General features: G+C 51.4%; 1 protein-coding gene across 20 annotated transcripts in view; it reads left to right on the forward strand.

Annotated features, from left to right (window-relative positions):
* Window positions 1-624: 624 nt before the first annotated feature.
* NCOR2 (nuclear receptor corepressor 2) overlaps window positions 625-19,175 on the forward strand; it is a 214,985-nt gene continuing 196,434 nt past the window's right edge. For 8 of the 20 annotated variants that reach the window (XM_065033371.1, XM_065033394.1, XM_065033398.1 and 5 more), the window contains exon 1: window positions 626-918. The gene's annotated coding sequence lies outside the window, so the exon portion shown is untranslated. Of the gene's footprint in view, window positions 919-1,262; window positions 2,044-2,813; window positions 4,685-19,175 lie in introns of those variants that run through there. The other 12 variants (XM_065033392.1, XM_065033393.1, XM_065033382.1 and 9 more) reach the window with 6 other exon arrangements.

Here is a 19,175-nt window from a genome sequence, read left to right on the forward strand (position 1 = left end):
GGCTCATGCATCATCCACGGCAGGGAGGGGGTGAAAAAATCAATATTCTTTTTTCACCAAAAAGATTTATTAATGACAATTAATGGTCATTACTATTATAATTATTAATGACAATTAATGGTATTGATACACCCAGTGGCACCGGTGAAGCGGGCAATGCCAACTTAGCTGATGGCACCAGCGTAGCCAGTCGCACCCATATAAATGTGGAAAGGGTGAGTGTCGTGAGGATGGAGCCAGGCTCTTCTCAGTGACAACCAGTGACAGGACAAGGGGCAATGGTTTCAAACTGGAACACAGGAAGTTCCACTTTAATATGAAAAGAAACTTCTTCCCAGTGAGGGTGGCAGAGCCTGGCCCAGGCTGCCCAGGGGGGTTGTGGAGTCTCCTGTGCAGACATTCCAACCCGCCTGGACACCTTCCTGTGTAACCTCATCTGGGTGTTCCTGCTCCATGGGGGGATTGCACTGGATGAGCTTTCCAGGTCCCTTCAACCCCTGACATTCTGGGATTCTGCGAGACCCGCGGGGCTCCCGCGCTCGAAGCTGCCGGCGCGGGCGGGCGCGGCCCCTTTAAGGCGCGCGGGCGGCGCGGCCCCGCCCCGCCCGGCCGCCGGGGCGGCTGTGGGGCGGCCTGAGGGACCGGCCGCCGCCTCCCGCCGCGCCGAGCCAGGGCAGGGCAGGGCGCTGCTGGGCCAGCGCTGCGGCGGAGGGGCGGCCCGGCCCGGCCCCGCGGGCGGGCGGACCCACCGGCAAACCGACGGGCGGACGGCGAAGCTTGCGGGGGAGCAGCCCCATGGCTCTGGATTTATAAACACGGCGCAGATGGCGGGGCCGGGCCCCCGCGCTGAGCGCTGCCCCGCCGGCCGCTGAGGAGGGAGCGGCGGCGATGGGGGGCGGCAGCTGCCGGCGGGATTAGGTAAGGCGGGGGCGGAGGGTCTGCCCGGAGCGGGCCCGGGGGCCGCTGGGCTGTCAGGCCGGCTGGGGGGCGCTCCCCGGCAGGTAGGGGTGCGGGCGGCCGCCGTTACGTAAAAATGAAAACGTGAAATGTGCGGCTGGAGCTGCTCGCGGGGGGACAAACTTTTCGGTTTTTGTTTTTTTATTTCTATAACCCTCAAGGGAAAGCGCTGCCCAGGGAGCTGCCAGATTTGGGGGGCTCGGGGGGATCCCTGTGCTTTGCAAACTAGCGGGGACACCCCCTCTTCGGGGTGGGGGCACCCAAAGAGCCTATTTTTTTTTTTAACCTTCCCCTCTTTTTTTTTCCTGCCTTCTTTCAATTCTGCTTTATTTTTCTCCTCTTGCCCCACGCGCACTCCTGGAGCCGGGGGTTTCACGCTGGCACCGCAGCATCCGGGGGTTGCGCGGTTGGGGGGTCCGGCCCCGGCTCAGCCCGGTGCCCGGCGCTGTGTCACCGGGGGAACCGCAGAGCTCGCTTGTTTGGCCATGGATGTGGAGTTTTAGTGGCAGGCGTGTAGATATTTATGGTGGGTAAACAGGGCCGGTGTCTGCAGGCAACAAGTGTACGTTTCTCTAAACCCCAGCTGCAGTGTCTGGACTGATTGCTTTTTTTTTTTTACTGTCGGTTCTTCTAATTTCCTGTTCCCTCTTCTCCCTCGGCCCTTCCTCCTGCTCTCTTGCCCTGACAATGCACAAAGAGCAGGCTGCAGTGGGTGCAGGCAGCTGCCTGCCATGTGGGCTGCTGCCAAAGCCACTGAAGCAGCAAAACCGCCTCGGCTCTGGCCCTCCTGGGGCTCCCGCTGCCCCGGGCGAAGGGGCTGCGGTGACCCCATAAACCCACCCGCTGCTTTGAACCCCGTGGATGTCCCTGCCCGACGTGCCCGCAGCGCTTCTGCCTGCACCGGAGGCCAGGTCTGCACCGTGAACTTTGTGGTTTGGGTCAGCTGAAGAATTTGCCCGAGAGGACGGTGCTGCTGGAGGTGATCTGTGCAACGGGTATTTCCTAACGCCGCCCTTTTGGTTCACGGGCATTTATGGCTTGAGCTCCTTCTGCGGCCTCTCCCTCGGTATTTCGCATGAAGCAAAGGTTGGCGCTCTGAATTGCCTGAAAACGGCAGGGTTTTGCTGAATCTGGTGTTTTTAATCTGACTTTGGATGTGATGTTGTTCTGCTGGTATTGCTTGGCTGCGTGGGGCAAGAGGGCTTTTTTTTTCATTTAACGTAGGGTTTTTATCAGCAAGGTTAAATTTTAGTTTGCCATGTGCTTTAGAGATACTACTGATTCATAACGGGAGGGAACGCAAGTTGGGACAACTGGGTATTTCCATCTCCTCTGAAAGTGGCAACAAAACTCCTGGAGGGCTTTAGTGAAGCTGTGCTTTCCCAGATGGCTTTAGTGAAGTTGTGCTTGATTATTTCGCTGCTGACTCGTTGGGTGACTCTGGGACCTTGCTTGGTGTGCTGGCTCTGCGCAGAAGCCGTGCCTTGGGTGGGGAATATGGTCAGCAGGGCTTGCAGAGTGTTTTGAGGCTCAATCCCAGCATTCTACGGGAGGGAATTTCTCTGTGTGACAATATTTTATAACTTCAATTGAGTAAGTTTCAGTATGAGAGAGACTCTTGCAAAACGCGTTGGGTTTATTGAAAGCAAATGCACTCAAACCCCAGGTTGTTGTTGCCAAAAGGGAAAAAGTAGAAGCTATTTTTGGTGTGAGAGAGGAGGGGGGCACGCACATGTCTGGGGCAGGAAAACACTAGTACTTTGTTCTTCTGGCTTCATGTGGGTGGTGGTTTCTGTTGTTTAGTCGTGTGTTTCTGCCAAGTTGCAAAACATACCTGGTTCTGAAAATGCTGCAGAGGTCAGGGCCGGCTCCATGGAGCCGGTACCGGGTCCGTATGGGAACGCCGCCCACGCCGGCATCTCCAGCGCTGCAGAAGTGGGTGGATGCTTCTGGCTTCACACCTTTGAGCGCCAGGGAGCTGACTGGCGTTTTTTTTTCACGACAGGATCTGGACTGAAACCATAAACTTGTTTCACGCAAGCCACCGAACAGCTGCTGCTTGGCAATACCTTTCACTTGCTAATGGCTGTGGTTGGATTTGAACCAAGTTGCCTCGAGTGGAGGTTGTGCCAGTCCCAGGAGCCAGGCTGTGCTAAATCCGAAGAGGGTTTGGTTCAGACTGTGTTCACATCTTGTAATTAGGAGGTCCAGTCTGGCAAAGGCGGTTTTGTTGTGATTGGGGATGAAGGTGTGTGCATGCAGCTGTGCTGACAGCTGTATGTGTTAAGAGAGCTGTGCGTCTCATCTCTGGCAGCTCTGGGCTGTGCTGGCTGGAATTGGGTCATAGGCGATATCTTCATCGTTTGTGACATGGCTATTAATTATTTGTCCCCTTGATGGCTCCTGGTGCCCCCCTGCTGCAGGTTCTGGTCATTAGTGGCCTCTGCTGAAATACAGCCCTGTTTGTGGTCAGGTCATCCTGGGAGAAACCTGCTTGAATTCAGCCATAATTTACAGCTTTGATATATTGTCATTTTCACAGCTCGTTGGGGAGGAAGAAAGTTACGGTCTCTCTGGTTTCTAGATGAGTAGGTAGGAGCGGAGAATTAAATCAGTGAATTTTCAGAAGTGGGTTTTGGCTGGTGGATTTGAGCCGTTGGGAAGGGGCAGAGGTTGGAGAGGGCCTGTGTTTGGGGTGCAGTACTACCCATCCCTAACCCGATGCCTGGTGATCTGGTTCAGAATGAGGCATGTCTGAAAATCGAGGCTGAGGAGGTTACATCAAGTTCAATGTGTCGAAGCAAGTCTGCCGTGGAGCTGGTGAAGAGGAGTCTCTTTCCCCATGAGTGCTCTGCTCGTTCTGCGCAAGGGCTTGTTACTCCCAGTGGCAAAATACCGCTTCCCTCCCAGGTTGTGTGCTCTGAGCAGTGATCCCCAAATGCAGACCATGCATAGATGCAGGGCTACTTGAGGGTGGAAAGCTGGGGCGATGTGTTGGTGAAAGGACTGTTATCTCTGTGCAGCTGTGTTTGTGCCACCTGTGGCTCGCTTTGGTCATTAGTGAAAGATTTAAGTGGAGAGCAGAGTCAGCTGTAATGGATCTAGAAACGAGGTACAGCAGCACCTGGTTGCCGCTGTGATTAGTGACTGAAGGCTGTTAGAGCTGCTTAAGGATTTGGGCATCATGAGGTTATGGATTCTCATCTAGGATGCAGTGGCGTAGGCTCTTGCGTGGCTTTGAAGGGCCCTTGCTGTGTATTGACATAGGAAAGTCGCAGAGAATTGCTGGTTGTGGCTGGACTTGTGCTGGCACACGAGGTGTCAGGATCTCCCGACCCAGGGAGGATGGGTTTTTGCATCACAGAGGAAAATGAAAATGTGTATCATTTCATGAGCGTGGCTAGAACAGAGATGCTTCCTAAGAAAGGATTGAAGATGGGAGCTGGAGGGCATGAAAGTGCCTGTAAGAGCCTGGTCAGAGGGAGGGATCTGGTGGGAAGGGGAGGACGGAAGAGCAGAAGGAAATGAGTGATCTGGCAGTTTTGGGAAGTGAACCCTGACCTGCCCACGAGGCAGCAGCGGGACTCTGCTGGGAATTGAGAAATCGGGGTTGCACCCCTGGTCCTGCTGCCCACCCCGCTTGTCACTTCCCTTCTCAAGGCCACCAGTTCTCCCTGCCAGCCCGCAACTGGAGGCTCTCTGGGGTGTCAGCTGTCCCTTATAAAAGGTGAGGAGAGGGTGTTTCTTGTTTTCTGCTGCCTCTGCCATCTACACTTTTTAAAGTTCAGAAATGGGACATGGTTGTGGCTGGGCAGGCAAGAAGAGACACTGATTGCTGTGGATCCAGCTGCTAACAGTGTGTGTGTGGCTGTTGGTCCCATTTTGGCTTGGAGATGTCCAGAGAGCAGCCCTGCCTGTGGGGAGAGGTGACCAGTGGTGGCACTGGAGGAGAAGTGGTAAAAAGGGTGCTGGATTGTGGCTGTGATTGTCACCACAGCGGTAAGGTTGGGGCATAGGGGGGACACAGAGTGGAGCGGTGGGCACGGCTGTGTGCCTGCTGGGGGGCATGGAGGATGCTGATAATGGCCAGTGCTCTGAAGTGCTTTATAGCTGTGGAGCGCTGAACAAACATTAATGAATGTAAAGGATAGCAGCTTTGTCTAGTTACAGAGAAGGGAAGTTAACTCCAAATTAACTTTATGATCCGTGAAACTGAAGGTTATTTAAAAAAATAATAACATAAATGGAAGCGACGAAGTTTTCCAGAGTCGCTGAGTATGCTGCTTGTTGTTTAATGCCTTCCATTTTTTCACTCCCAGTTCGTGTTTTTGGCTCAGGAACAAATTACAAGCGATATCAGCTTACGCTTGGATTTGAACCCACGTTACTCTTAGTCAGCTGAAATATTTCCCCTTATCGCCGCTCCCATAGTGTTTGTTTTAGACCGGATAGCATCGTGGCTTTTCTGCTAGCTGTAGGGAAGAAGCCAGTCTTTGAAACAGCCCAGCACCTTGGGAAGAAATTATGTTGGAGCTGGTTTGGTTTCTGAATGAGGTACAGCTTCATTTTCCACCGAGAGCTTTATGCAAGGCTGTATCCCAGAGCGGTTTGCAGCGTTAAAAACCCAGGAGGCAGCAGATGGATGAATTGCTGACGGATTTAAAATCGTATGACAATCATAAAGCATCCAGACGTGAGGCCAAGGCAGGAGGAAGGTTGCAGGGGGAGGTGGAAGCAGAAAGGTCGAGGAAGTTATTCTGGGCAGGAGATGTGCAGGCGGAGGTGGGCTCCAGGGGTTCAGCCTACGGGGGAAGGGAAGGTCTGCAAGAGGAGAGGTGTGGCGAGGAGCATGTTCCCATCAAAGGGCAGGGAGCCCTCCATGTCCTGGCCCGGTGGTGGGAGGAGGAGGAGGATGATGAGGAAGGGGGCCAAGTCCAGCCTTGCAGCAGCGGCGAGGCCGGGAGGAGCGGGGCAGCCCTGGAGCGGACAGTGTGGCACGGCCCAAGTGTTTTCCTCCAGTGGAAAGTGGTCCGAGGGTGAGTGCCAGCACCCGAGGAGCCAGGGGACGGTGTGTTATTGTCTCTGGTAGTGGCAAGTTCGACCACGGCTCCCCAGTGCATGTCAAGGGAGGGGGGGCCGGCAGGATTTCCTCTCTGCGGCGCTGGTTCCCGGCTTAATAATGAACCAAGCAGGCTAGGTTTATCCTTTCATTGTGGAAGAGAATTATTTACATAATACCACTCGACATAATCTTTATTTAGCATTGTTTCCCCAGCGCAGCACTGGATAAGGGTGGTGGTGCCCAGAAATGCAGTTTTGGCCCAAGTATGTGGGAAGTTAACCCTTACCGTCCGGGTGTGCTTCTCCCTGCCCAGACAGGGAACTGCCTGTAAACTTAAGAAATACTCTAGTGGTGGAACCATCTGTCATGTACTTTTTTGGGAGTTTTACATTTTGTAAACCCTGTTTTCTGCAGGCTCTGGGCTGGTACTCTGTGCCGGTACCCGAATTCTTCTCACCAGCTTCCTCAGCATCACACTTAAGGTTTGTCCTGTGCGTGTTAAGGCAAGAGAGTGGTTTGTGTTGTGCTCTTCTGAGTCTCCAAGTTGAGGAAGGCAGAAGGAAAGAAATGTGTCAGCCTGTGGGTGGGAGATGACAGGATTTGGGAAGGTTCCTGGTGCACATCAACCCATCATCTGTGATCAGCCCCTGAGGACTCACTGTCTCTCAGGCAGGTTTCGCCCTCCCCAGGGAGTATGTAATTGCAAGATTGGGAGGCTTAGGTGGTTGTATAAGGAGCTGGGGCCTGATTATTGTGGTGCACGACAGTGAGGGACTGACTGAAGCCTGGGCTGGGGTTTTGGTGGGAGAGGGAATTGGTGAGTGGGATGGCAGGCAGAGCCCAGCTTGCAGAAGAGCTGCCTGAAGCTCCAGCTCTGCAGAGTGGGGTGGAAGGCGTCATTGCGCCGCACTGCGGAACCTGGGGGCTTCTGGCAAGCTGTGGCAAACAATGGAAAGTTGGCTTTCTTCTGAAAAGATGTAGAGAGACCTTATAAAATGACTCCAACAGCTACGTTTTTATAGGACCAGGTCTCAGCTGTGTGATACTCGATCACTTCGTAAATAGCTCCGTCTTTGGCCTCTGCAAGCTGCTTGAACGCACCTCCCAGCGCTGCAGCAGCGCTGGTTAGCACATGGTTTATTGGTGGCAGCACCTGGCTCATGTAGCAGAAGCACTTTGCAGCTCCGTGGAAGTGTTTACTGCTGAGCTCGCCTGATGTTGCAAGGAGCTGGTTTTGTGAAGGCTTTGAGTCCCCAGTGATTTACACTGGATTACTCGGGGGTGCACACACAGTCCGGGCTGGACATTGGCATGTGATGGCCTCTCCCGTCAGCCTTGCTGGAGGGCCGTGCACATCCTGTGTCAGTTTTGTGCTGGTGGTGTAGATGTTACCCAATCAAGCCTGAAACTTGCTGGAACAAAGGTAACGTGTTAACACCCTCCTTGAAGTGATTACACCTGGCTGGGTGAGTTTGCGTTGGATCAGCACTCAGACGTGTGACTGCAGTGTTCCCGATCCACTGCTCGAAGCCATAAAGCTTCATCTACTGACTCGTCAAGCCCTTGCTGTTACCGTCATGAGATTCAGGATATCATGTGGTATGTAAATCTTGGGTGTGTAACAGAATGGTGGTGTTTTCTATCAGAAGTTTCTCCAGTCATTTGGCTAAGAATGTTTTTCCTGCATCAGGACCTTGAATAACTGTGCCCCCTTTTCTGTGGCACAAGAGTTTGTTCTGCTTGGCAAAGGGGATGACTCCTAAGACTTCCTTGATCAAGCGTTTGTTTTTCTGCAGGTACCATGTCATATAATGCCATTAATAAACTTTTCAAGCTCTTATCTTGAAAGCAGTTACAGCTCTTTTTTTTCTTTGCTGCAGAGCTTCAAGCTCATGCCAAAGTCTCAGCTTCGTTTCTAGGTCACTGGTCTGCCCTTTCATTTCCCCCTCACACTGAAGCTGGCCGGCTTGTTTTGATTTGGTAATATGTGAGGTGGTGTCCACAGACAAAACCAGGCAGGCCAGTGAAATTCATGTTTCCTTGCAGCCTTGTTCCTGTTGTGTGAGTGAGTGAATAATAATTTCCAAATGCTCGACCAGAGGTGATTAAAAACTGTCAAAGAAATAAAATGCAGCGAAGTCTGCATTACAGGAATCTGTGTTTCCAGCATTTTGAAAAAAAAAACTCTGAACTGGCAGTGGAAAAAACCTTCAATAACCTTATGTAAGGCTTTATAGTCTTAACTAAATGTCACTTATTTGGGAGGTGCAGCGTGTGCAGGACGTTGTGTGGGGGCCTGGGGCTGGTAGCGCTGCCGTTCTGCCTTTGCTCTGCAGTTTTTGGGGTCCAAGCTGCTGCCGAGATGGTTTTGCGCGATGTGGCCCAGGCAGAGCTGGGCTGTGGGCTTGTGGCTGGAGCTGCCGAGCGTGACCGGCCAAGGGCAGAGGGGTGAAAGGCATCGCTGCAGCTCGAGGGGATGCGCGAGTGGGTGCAAAGAGCTGAAAATCCTGCTGGGGAGCAGTGTACGGTGTCTTTTTCTTGCCCTGAGCGAGTACAAGTGCTTGTTTTTTACTCAGCTGCAAGACAGTGGATGTTCAGAGGTTTTTATGCCACTCCGGTGTTGGGACCGTGAAGCGGTTGTCGTTGTCATCAGTTAAATGCGTTGAGCATCTTTATTTTTGGAGCAAATGATCCTGCTGACATCATGTATAGGAGGTGTCAGCCAACCCTTTTTTCTTTTTCCTCCCTATTATTTTATATTCATTTGTAGGTATTAGTCTTGGCTTTGTGTTGCTCCCTTGACAGGGCAACTGCTAAAAAGTTTGTTGTGTTTTTGGTTTTTGATGTCTACATGTCTGAAGATGCCGTGGTTAGAGATGCACGTAAAGAGCTGCTGTTGTTTTAGTCCAGAGCCCGGGCAGCTGCCAGCAGCGTTCCCCAGGGCTGTGTGCTGATGGACAGAGAAACACTGCAGGATTTTGGGTTTTCTCCAGCATTATGAAACAAAAGTAGAGAGAGATGTCTATGCATACCATAAGGGTTATGTTTTTGCTCCATCTCTCTCGCTGTGGAAAGCTAAGGTTTGCATCTTCTCCGCTGAGACTGTGTTCGTGAAGCCTCGAGCACTTCTACGAATGTCCTCAAACTCTGCCAGCAGAAAGCTGAGAGATGCGGAGTTTTGTTTGCCCAGGGGTGGAGGAGTCGTGCTGCTGAAGCAGACACAAGCATGCGAGCTCCCTGGTTGCTCCTGCCAAAAACCATGTGCGTTTTGCTGTCTGTTTCAGTGAGACGAGGACTTCAAGCTCCACCTGTGGCTTTATGTTTTTCTTTTTCGCATTTTGTCCAGTTGCTCTTTTTGAGCGTCTGTGGATTTCTTCTTGGCAGGAGGCTTTACTCCCCACACAATGTGTTATTGTGTTTGTCTTGCTCTAGTTCCTTGTTTTATGCGGAAACACCTTGAACCTTTGCCTGAGTTGGAAGGCTGTGCGCAGCCAGAGCCCCGGCTGCAGGCGCGGGGCTGTTCCGGGAAGAACACGTCTGGGCACGAAGCTTCGGCCTCGAGTTACCCGGTTGCCGCTTCAGATGTTAGACGTGTTGGGCTAACGCAGGCACTCCCCTGCGTTTTGATCAGGCAGTCTACACGTACTTATTTTTGTTTTATGGAGCCTCATCCCCAGGGTAAAGTCGGCTGGAGTCAGGAGTGTTCACACTTGTCTTTGTGAACTTCTTGAGTGTTTTGCCAATTAATTCATAGGTAACCGAGGCCAGAACACCTACTGTAAAGGACGTGGCCAGGAATGCTGCTAACCTGGGGCTGGATGGTTTCTTCACTCATTCCAGTTTTGCATAAACTTGATAAGGGTGCCTGTGCTGTCGTGGCTCTTTGCCGTCTGCTGTACGGAGCCACTCAGCGGGCAGAAGAAATGTCTGAATAAATACAGCAGCTTCGCCTTGCAGTCTTGCCAAGTCAATTTAGCGTGTACGTTGAGGAGGCAGAACAATTAGTTCTGGAGACAAATGGGTCTTCTCTGTGTTCTGTACTCCCGTCACACAGCCAGCTCTGAGTGTTGCGATAAGCGTAATGGTGAAATCTGTATTAAGCAACCAATTAAGGCATGTGCAGAAGAAAGAGGGGGGGGGAAGTAGCAGCTTAACATTAACCTGCTGGGGAAGGTGAAGTTCAATTATATCTCATAATGGGTTTGGGTCTGTCAAAAAAGAATGATTTCTTCAGCCTCTTTCACAGCACGTAGCTGATTTCTTTTAGGCTGTATTTTTGGGATATGAGGGCATTGTCCAATCACTTCTTGAACAATGCCCTCAGACACAGGGTGTGAATTTTGGGGTTGTCGTGTGCAGGGACAGGAGTTGGATTCGATGGTCCTTGTTGGGTCCCTTCCAACTCAGGACATTCTGTGATTCTACCCCCCGATTTCAGGCTGGCTGTCCCTTGGCTCCCCGTCCGGTCGCGGCTCCGCGAGGCTCTGGGTGAGCAGAAAACACGAGAGGGAAGAGTCCTGTTCCCAAGAGAGTTTAAATCTGCTCTGCCACGGGAGCTTTGCTGAACTGCAGGTTGCTGTTTCTCTCCCACTTCTTTCCTAAATCCGCTGCTCTTTGCTGGGAGCAGCAGTGGTTTTTGCTGCTGTGCTCTGGTACATGGATGAACGAGTGTTGCAGTGTGAAGTTGGAAGTAACTGACACGATGTTGATTGCAATTGGGTGGAGTGTAGCTAATGATACTTAAAATATTTGTTAGTTTGGGGAAATGCTGTAACACACAGTGGTCTTTTCTCAGGCACTGGAATAGATTAACAAGATTCAACTGTATTTGCGATGGTGTTTGGATGCAGACAGCTTTCTATCACTTCTTTGACAGGCAGGTTTTGAATTTTTAAGAGGAAACAGAACGTGTTTTTGTTTCTCCTCCCACTCAAAAACAAAAAAAGCAAAAGCCAGGTGGGGGCAAATCTCTCACGCATTCTGTTTATTTCTGCGTGCAGATGCATCTTCTTGATGTGTCATTAACCTGGTTGCTCTCTGCTGCTATTTTTAGCAACCTTTATGATCTACGGACAAGCTGCTCTTCCAGTAAGTGTTTGTAAGCAGCCCAGCCTGCTCTGGGGGGTGTTTGTGGTGGGATCCCCCTCCCTGCCCAGCCGGGGGGCCCGGAGGAGCTGGACGCGGGTCCCCATCCCCAGTCCCACACAGGGCAATCTGTGTAAATCATTACTCCTCAGTTCCTGTGACCATGGTAACCGACTTGGTTACATCAAACTTGACTAATTAACCTAATGGAGAGTGGTTTCCAGGCTGAGTCTCTCCCCTCGGATTTCAGAGCAGAACTTGTTTTGTCTGATCCGCCAGCCAGCGCTGACTTTCTCAGGGGGGTTTCTCGAGCAGGTTTCTTTCCTGGGTCGGTATGACCTGGGGAGGATGTCTCGGAACTGGACTGATGTCTCAGGTGATTCTCTTGCTCTGCATTCCCCTCTTGTTTTATAATCTCTCAGATTCCCAGGGGAAGAAGGTCCCAAACTCAGACGGGAAAAACCTGCTCTGATTTCCTCCTTGAGCTGCGTAAGGTGAAAGCGAACGCTTTTCTGCATCTTTGCCGTACTGCACTGCAGGATCTCTGCCACCCTGACTTCTGTTGTTTAAAATCCACTCAAATCCTGAGGCTTAAAATGAAACAGCACATCCTGGGGATGTCTGTGCTGTCCTCATCGCAGTGTACGGGTTAAGGCGTCTCTACTTTGCGCTGTTTCTCCTGGGTTTAATTATTATCTCAGTGATTGGAGCTGCAGACTGCGGCAGGGACTGGAGAGTTCAGCCTCAATTAAGAGCCGTCCTGTGCCAGGCGGAGAGCGGCAGCCAGCGCTGCTGTTCTCGAGTGTCTCCAGCAGTCCCTCCGAACACCATGTGATGGGTTCAGCCGAGAAATCCGAGTAGGCAGAAAGCAGCGGTTTCTGGGATAAACCCTGTGAGTGCTTCTCAAAATAGCCTGAAAGCAAGGGTTTGCTTTCCACAACCGCTCCTGCTCCTTGAGACTGGTCAGAATTTTAGATGGTTACTAAATAGTCCTAACCTCAAAAAAGCATGAGTTGTGTGGGTGGCGGGTTTTTTTTCATTTTTCTTTTTTGATGATGCTTCTGGTGTGTTTGAACTTAAAGGATTTGCATTTTCCTGTCTTTTTAGCCTTAATTGTAAGTACTGGGACCTCCCTCGCTTGCAGTTCCAGCTTTTTACGTTTTTCAGCGAAGCTGAATTTGCTGCGCAGTTGGTGACCTCAGATTTGACCCTTCGAAACCTCTTGGGCAGCCCGGCAAACAAATGTGCTGTGAGAGGAGCGTGTGAGAGCAGCCTGAGCCATTACGCTGGTCAGTCATTGACCGGGACTCTTGTTTTTCTTCCTTTGAAGATCTGCTTAATCATTGGCATCGCAACCCCCACTGCGCTGGGCACCTGGAGGGGTTTGCTCGTCGCTCCCCGTGACATCCCTGGTGATGTGGGACATGGCGGGGGGGCTTTAGAGAGACCAGTGCTGTAATCGGGTTTTACTGGGGAAGAGATTGTCATTGATATCCCTGGGATTTGGCGTCTATATAAATACACGAGCTGAGCTCTAAGTGTGTAGGTTCATGTCAGTTCATTTGCCTGGGAGCAGGGTAGGGAGCATCTTATGATTCTGGTCCTTCTGTGTCATTTCTATTTGCAATATAAAACATGGATGCTGATGAAGTGGGACTTGCTGAGAGTAATTCCCTGTAAATATTGGTGCAGCTGGGTGGAGGAGGCTGCTTCAGACATGGCTGATTTAAAACCTTGCTGGGGATAAAAACTGTGTGGCTAAAGCTGGTACTATCACACTGATGGAAACTAGTGCCCGTGGGCATGGATGCCATGCAGGTGACTGAAAGTTTGTGAAGCAGCTCTGAAATCTTGTGGTTGTGATTTGGTTTTCCACCCTTACTTACTGTAATACCTCTGGGTGACACTGGGTGTTGAGGACGTGCTGTAGAATTCAGTTCTGCAGCTGAGTTCACATGGGAGAGATGAGAATCACTTCTTTTTGTTGGGGAAAGAAGTCTGTATGAAATGCTTGCGATGCTTTCAGCCTGTGGTTTGGAAAACAGGGGAAAATTGGTAGTGAGGGCTGAACGGCATGTGGAGAGAAGTGAGGTCCTGGCTTTCTGTGGGCCTTATTTCATGAACTTTCTTGTCCCTCATGTGTTTGCTGATGTGTCGGTGGAACTGAATTGTGTTGGGAAAAATGAGGTTTGAATTGATATCTTAAGCTGGCTCTCAGTTGCTTGGCTAAGGGTGATTTTTAAGCGAGGTTTCCAGGGGCATCCCTGCTGCTGCTGTGACTTTGGCTGCTCCTCTTGCCCCTCCTGGACCGGCCGTCTGCATGGACGCTGCGGAGGGCAGCGTGTTGGATGCCCACCGGGTGCTCAACAGAAGCCGTGCAAAATGCCACTTCGGGTGACAGCGATTTGGGGTAGCTCTAGAAAAATCATCTTCTGCTGGTGGACAGTTCCAAACTATTTCCCTCCACCCTCCGCCCCTTCCCCAAAACAAAAGAAGAGATGAAAGGATTCATTAGGAATTATTCACTGGGCTCTGCCGCCTGTCTGAGATCTGGCTGTCTGCGTTCATCCCGCAGCTCAGGGGAGGTCAGAGGCCGTCTCCCCGGGGAGGATTTGCTGTTGACTGAATTGCACTCTGTCATTATCCCGCTGGATAACGAATGCAGCGGCCTCATTGGCACTGGCTTCAGGAAAAAAAAAAGCACCGTGGGCTGCATGCGGCCTTGAGGCGAAAACCTGGGGAGAGCGGAGTGGAAAAATCCTATCTTGGGAGGAAAGACGCGGGAGGGAGCCAAGCGGTTTGCACAGCGGTTTGCTCGCTGCGGGATGCTGAACAGGTCTGTAGCTGCTCTGGACCTCTGCGTTGTCTTGCTCGTCCTCAGCACTTGGGGGTGGGGACACAAAAGCCCCTTTTGATGGGGTGAAACTAGTTAGGTTTGCTGCAGTTTTCCTCAGTGGAAAACGTGGCATGCTTGTGACACTTGGAGATCTTTTAATGAGATTTAAAGCATTCTTTTTGTTTGGTTGGTTTGTTTTGTTTTCAAATAGGTTTCCTGAAAGAAAAACATACAAATCCCCCTGAGCTAATTGGTGTGTGATTTGAATTCAGCTGCTGCCTTGGAAGAGTTTTTCCAGCAGCTGATCTGCAAACAACCTTTCCCGCAATGTTCTGGGTTGTCAGTCAGTGCTGAAGGATCTTGAAGTTGCTGGTGGGGAGGAGGGAGACGTGTTTTGTTTGATATGCTGCATCTCTTCATTGGGAGTGTTGTAAAACACTCAGACACACGTGAAAAAGGTCCTAATGGACAGAGGCTATTGGAGGGATGAAAGTCTTTCCATCTGGAAGCGACTGTGAAGCAGTTGTGGGTGCTGGAGCCTGTTGGGCTGGCTGAGGAGGTGGGTGGATCTGAAGGAAGTTTACATTTTAAGCACCAATTTCAGGTGTTACCCACCACCTTGTGCCTTGATCTTCCGGCAGCTGCAGGCTCAGAAAGGCTTGAGGCTTTGCCCTTCCAGCACGGGGGTGGCCAGATGCAGCCCTGTGGAGTAAAGCGTAAAGCTTCAAACGTTGGCCTTTGTTGCCTTTAGGCAAAGTCAGTTCCCTGGAAGATGCTGCGATAAAATTGCCAGCCCAGGTAATTTGTGTCCTGATGACGAGCAGCGGAGAGGAGGGCGAGAGTTTGTGCCTCTGCTTATTGCCGTCATCCGTCTTGCGATCGGAAACTTATGAAATGGCCTTTTGTGTTATGGTGCAGGGTGTGTGAGTGCATATTTAAGTGGTTAGCAAATATATCCAGTTGTTAGATGGGATCAGATCACCGTCTAACAAATATAGGCAGTGATGGTTCACATCTGGATGTCCTGACAGTACAGCAGAGGAGGTGGTTGTCTTAATGAGTTTTAAATCTTATACCCAAAGCAGGGTAATAAATGAAATCACTGTAATTCTGCCACCAGCATTAAAGGATGTGAAACTATCCTGTGCTGTAATAAACCAAAAAAAACCCAACAAGTACAGCTGCCTGGAAAAAATTTTGTTGCTGCAATCCAGTGCAAAGTGTGTGGGTCTGGTCGTTAATCAGTTTAATTGCTTTTGGGGGTCTGATCCTCCAGATCCTTATCACTGCCAGAAACCCCCTCAGAAGGGCGGTCGTCTTTGGGCTGGTGTTCAGCCATGCGATGCGTGACCAAGTAGCAGCTTGTCGCATTGATGAGCTAGGGCAGAAGTAGATCCTTTTATTCAGGCAGACCTGTATAAGCCTTCGGTACTCTATATAGGGCCCCAAATTTGCCTACGTTATAAATAAGTATGTGGCTGTGTGCTTGTGTTTCTTTTTTTAAGCTGAAGGCAACCCCTTAAGCTCTTTTCTGCAGGTCTGTTCAAGCTGGGGCATGGGGAATTCCTAAGAGGATTATCATGGTTTACTTGATACAGAACTTGAACTTGAGCAACGGCTTATCTTATCAGTGATAAAAGACATGGAAATGAAGTTTACGTAACCGAGGAGGCCTTGAACGTGGCTTTTTTTACATTCCCACTGGAATAACAGATCTCACCAGTTCTTCCCTGCTCACAGTTGCAGTGTTTTCTGTTATCTGGTGTGCACTGCCAAGGTACTGCCGCTGATCATTTACCATTTATTTCCAAGGCTGCGTTTGGAGTGGGCTTCCAAAAAGAAAAGAAAAAAGGGTTGGAGGGGAAGGGCTGCAGAGGCTTAGCAGGAGGAGCTGGGCATTTGCTGGTTCTGCTGGAAAGCTTGATGTCTGGACTGGAGAGACTGGGGCTGGTCTTGGTTTGGTTGCGAGCTTCTGCCTTAGGCTGAGCCCAGCAGGGCTTTGGAAGAACAGCGGTGAGCAGACCCACTTAACTGGGGGTCTGTGAGCACGGGGCTGGAAAGTCTCTCAAAGTTGTGAGTAAACTTGACCCTGAGAACCAGAAAAGGCGTGGGAATAGGTAAAGACGCCTCGTTTGTTCCTGATGAACTGGAAAAAGCAAACGAGCGGGGAGTGTTGGGATGACCTCTCTGGTGGCAGCGTGTGCAAGGTCTGTGCTTTGGAGAAGGAGATGCATAAAGCTCAACAAGCAGCTGTGGGACCAGGCATTAGGAAGAAGAGAGGAGCCCTCTCACCCTGCTGGGTTTCGGTGGGTTTGCTTGCCCTGGTGTCCTACACCTGCCTCATCTGTGCTGCGTGGGAGCTCTTGCTGTCACAGATAGTGGCAATGCCACAGAGGTCCAGGCAGTGCCGTTCTTCCCGCAGAAGGACTCAGCAGACGGTCGAAGGCTGGCAGGCTGACAGCACTTATTAGAGGTAACCTTCAGGAAATGCCACCCGCAGCCCTCGCCGAGCTTGCTGGCTCCGGGCACATACAGTATTTACACGGGGCTTCTCGAGTTTCCCTGGAGGCTCCGAGCCCGCAGCTGCTGCGCTGTGCTCCGCCACCTGCCCCGTGTCCTCACGCCCCAGCGCCGGGTGCTGGGCTCCTCGGGCAGCGACATGCTGTGCTGCAGGGGATGTTGACATCAGCTCTTCCTCTGTGCGTGGCACAAAGGTCATCTCCTTTGGCTCCTCAAAGAGGTGCTTGTGGCAACGTGCTTTTGGAGCCTTGGGTGAAGCCAGCACCGTGTTTTCACACTCACACATGCAGCTCTTCTGTCTGAGCAGGTGACTTCCTCGGGTGGCTGTGTGTGGAGTTAAAAGCTTAGCACTAAGATGTGAAAACTTCCCTCAGGTTGTCTTGATGGTGGTTCTTCATCCCACATAGGGTGGGAGAAAGGAAATGTGATAATATCTTGTTCTGGTAAATGACAGTGCTAAACAGCAGCACCTGAAATACCTCGTGGTGGTAAAACCTGGAAGGTGTAGGTGTGGGAGGCAGTGCTGGGCATGGCCAGGATGTTTGGCTCAAAGATGGGTCAGGTATTTGCTTCCTGGGAGAGGGACTGGGGAATGTATCTCTGCAGGGTGGGATTACGGGGTGTGCCCAGGTCCTGCCTTGCTCTGCCACCCCCAGAGCTGGTTGCTCCTGTGTCTTCTGCAGCCTGAGGAGCAACTTTCCCAGCAGCAGCTGGCTGGAGGTTGAGCTCGGGTTCAGTTGCCCATGTTGGTTCAGCCGCTTGATCCACCCACTCTCATCCTGCTGGTAGCACACAGAAATTGAGTGCTTGCTTGGTGCTGTGCTCCCTTCAGCAGAGGATCAGCTGTGATCCCTCCCTGCTGGATCTGCCAGATCAAGAGCAGAAAGCTGCCACCTCCTTGGGGACAGCGGGAGCTTGCTGGCGGGGTGATGCTTTGGGATGCTCCAAAGCCCTTTTTGGCATGTGTATTTGCAGAGAGGGAAGCCTTCCCTCCCCGCTACCTGGTGAACACTTACTGCATCAGAGGGGAACCCACAGAGGGGCATTAAAATCCCACTTTATTATTGTTAATTTCTAGTAATTATTCCATGAGAGGCTCGGAGCGACTCGTTGCTTGGACTCGCTCAGTGGGGAAGAGCAGGACAGGCCGCCTCAAGCTGAGGTCCCTTGGCCGTGTCGGCTCTGAATCCCCTGCTCCTCTAGTGTGGATTTAATTTCCACGGTGCTGCAAATGCTTCCCCAGTGCCCAGCTATCAATTGAAAAGCAGTGGGGGGGTCTGTGGGGAAGGGGGGGTGGCGATGGTGGGGAATGACTTGTGGTCTCCATGGCAACCTACAGACGATAAATGGATCAATGTGCCGTTCTGCACCATCTGAAACTCAAGCAGCGCTGGCTAAATCTGGGGGCTGCCTTTGCCTGCCAGATCCTGCTGCGGGGCCATTAGTGAGAGCCGGCTCAGCACGAAAGCCTTCCCCAGCACGCCTCCCATCGCCGTGTTCGCTGCGGAGTACGCGGGGTTTGTCCTGCAAACCTGCGGGGCTTGGGGTGTCTTTGGTGCCGCAACACTGCGTTGGGGTTCGGTGCTGGTGTGGGCGACTGGCCAGGTGTCTGAGTCCCTGGGATTTTAGGGAGGGTAAAGAGAAGTGACTCGTTTCTCATCCACCTCTTCTTAAAACCTCCAGCTCTTTCTGTACAAGCACAGAGAGATTTATGCTTCCTGTTCTGTGAGTTAAAGGCTCAGGATCCTGGATGGGGTTTGTGTCGGGGTGATGGGTAAGGGCAGCTGCCTTTGTTCTTCCTTCTGCTTCTGGTGCTGTGGATAAACAAAAATCTGTCTTCTAAGCTGCTGCTCCAGTGTTTTCACAGTGGCCAGATTTACTTAACAAAAGAAAATATTGATCTTCCTCCGCTAGATTTCATAAAAACTTATCTTGGTGTGAAGTTTCCAATCTGCTGCCTTTTAAACAAGAATCTTTGCAGTGCTGAGGTCTCAGGCGTGCTCTGGAGTCACACCTGGCTCAGGGCTTCAACCAGAGGCTCCCCAGTTACAGCTGGGACCAGGGCTGGTGTTACTGAGCCAGCAGAAGGCAGGGGCTGGCTTGGCCCAGCCAGGCGTGATCAGCAGCACTTTGGTCTGTGCTTTTCTGACTGTGTGATGGGATAATTCCAGGTGTCCCTTGGTGTTTTGGGTGCTGCAAATCAAAGGGGCTTTCTTTCGGTGTTGGAGGCTGGCTGTGGTGATGAGGATCTGAGGTGCTGCTCTTCTACCTGGGTCCATCAATGCATTTCCCTCACAAGGGGAGAAAAACTATTGCTTTCCATTTTACTAAGAGATGAGGCTTGTGATGAAGCTGGGAGTCCTCGCAGAGCTCCCAAGTTTAAGTTTTCTGCCCAGACTTAAATCTGAGCTGAAAACTGGTATCTACAGGGCTCTTCTCACCTGAATTCCCAAATGCCTTTCGGGACGACTGGAGGGACTGGATTCCTCAGCCAAGTCTGTTTGGGCAGGGATGGGGCTGCATTTCATTGCTGATTCGTGGAGTCAGGTTTGTAATTTTGTTAATGCGGACAGGGAGACCTGCTGTCTGCAGTGGGGCGGAAAATCCCTGAAGGATTGTGGAACCGTTTGTCTGGTGTGGTTCTGTCTGTCCGGCTCTGCTGTCCATGGCGTGGTGGGCTGTGACACACTCAGGTACCTGTTTCAGAGATCGCTA

Source organism: Columba livia, chromosome 17, assembly GCF_036013475.1.
Source record: "Columba livia isolate bColLiv1 breed racing homer chromosome 17, bColLiv1.pat.W.v2, whole genome shotgun sequence".
NCBI lineage: Eukaryota > Metazoa > Chordata > Aves > Columbiformes > Columbidae > Columba > Columba livia.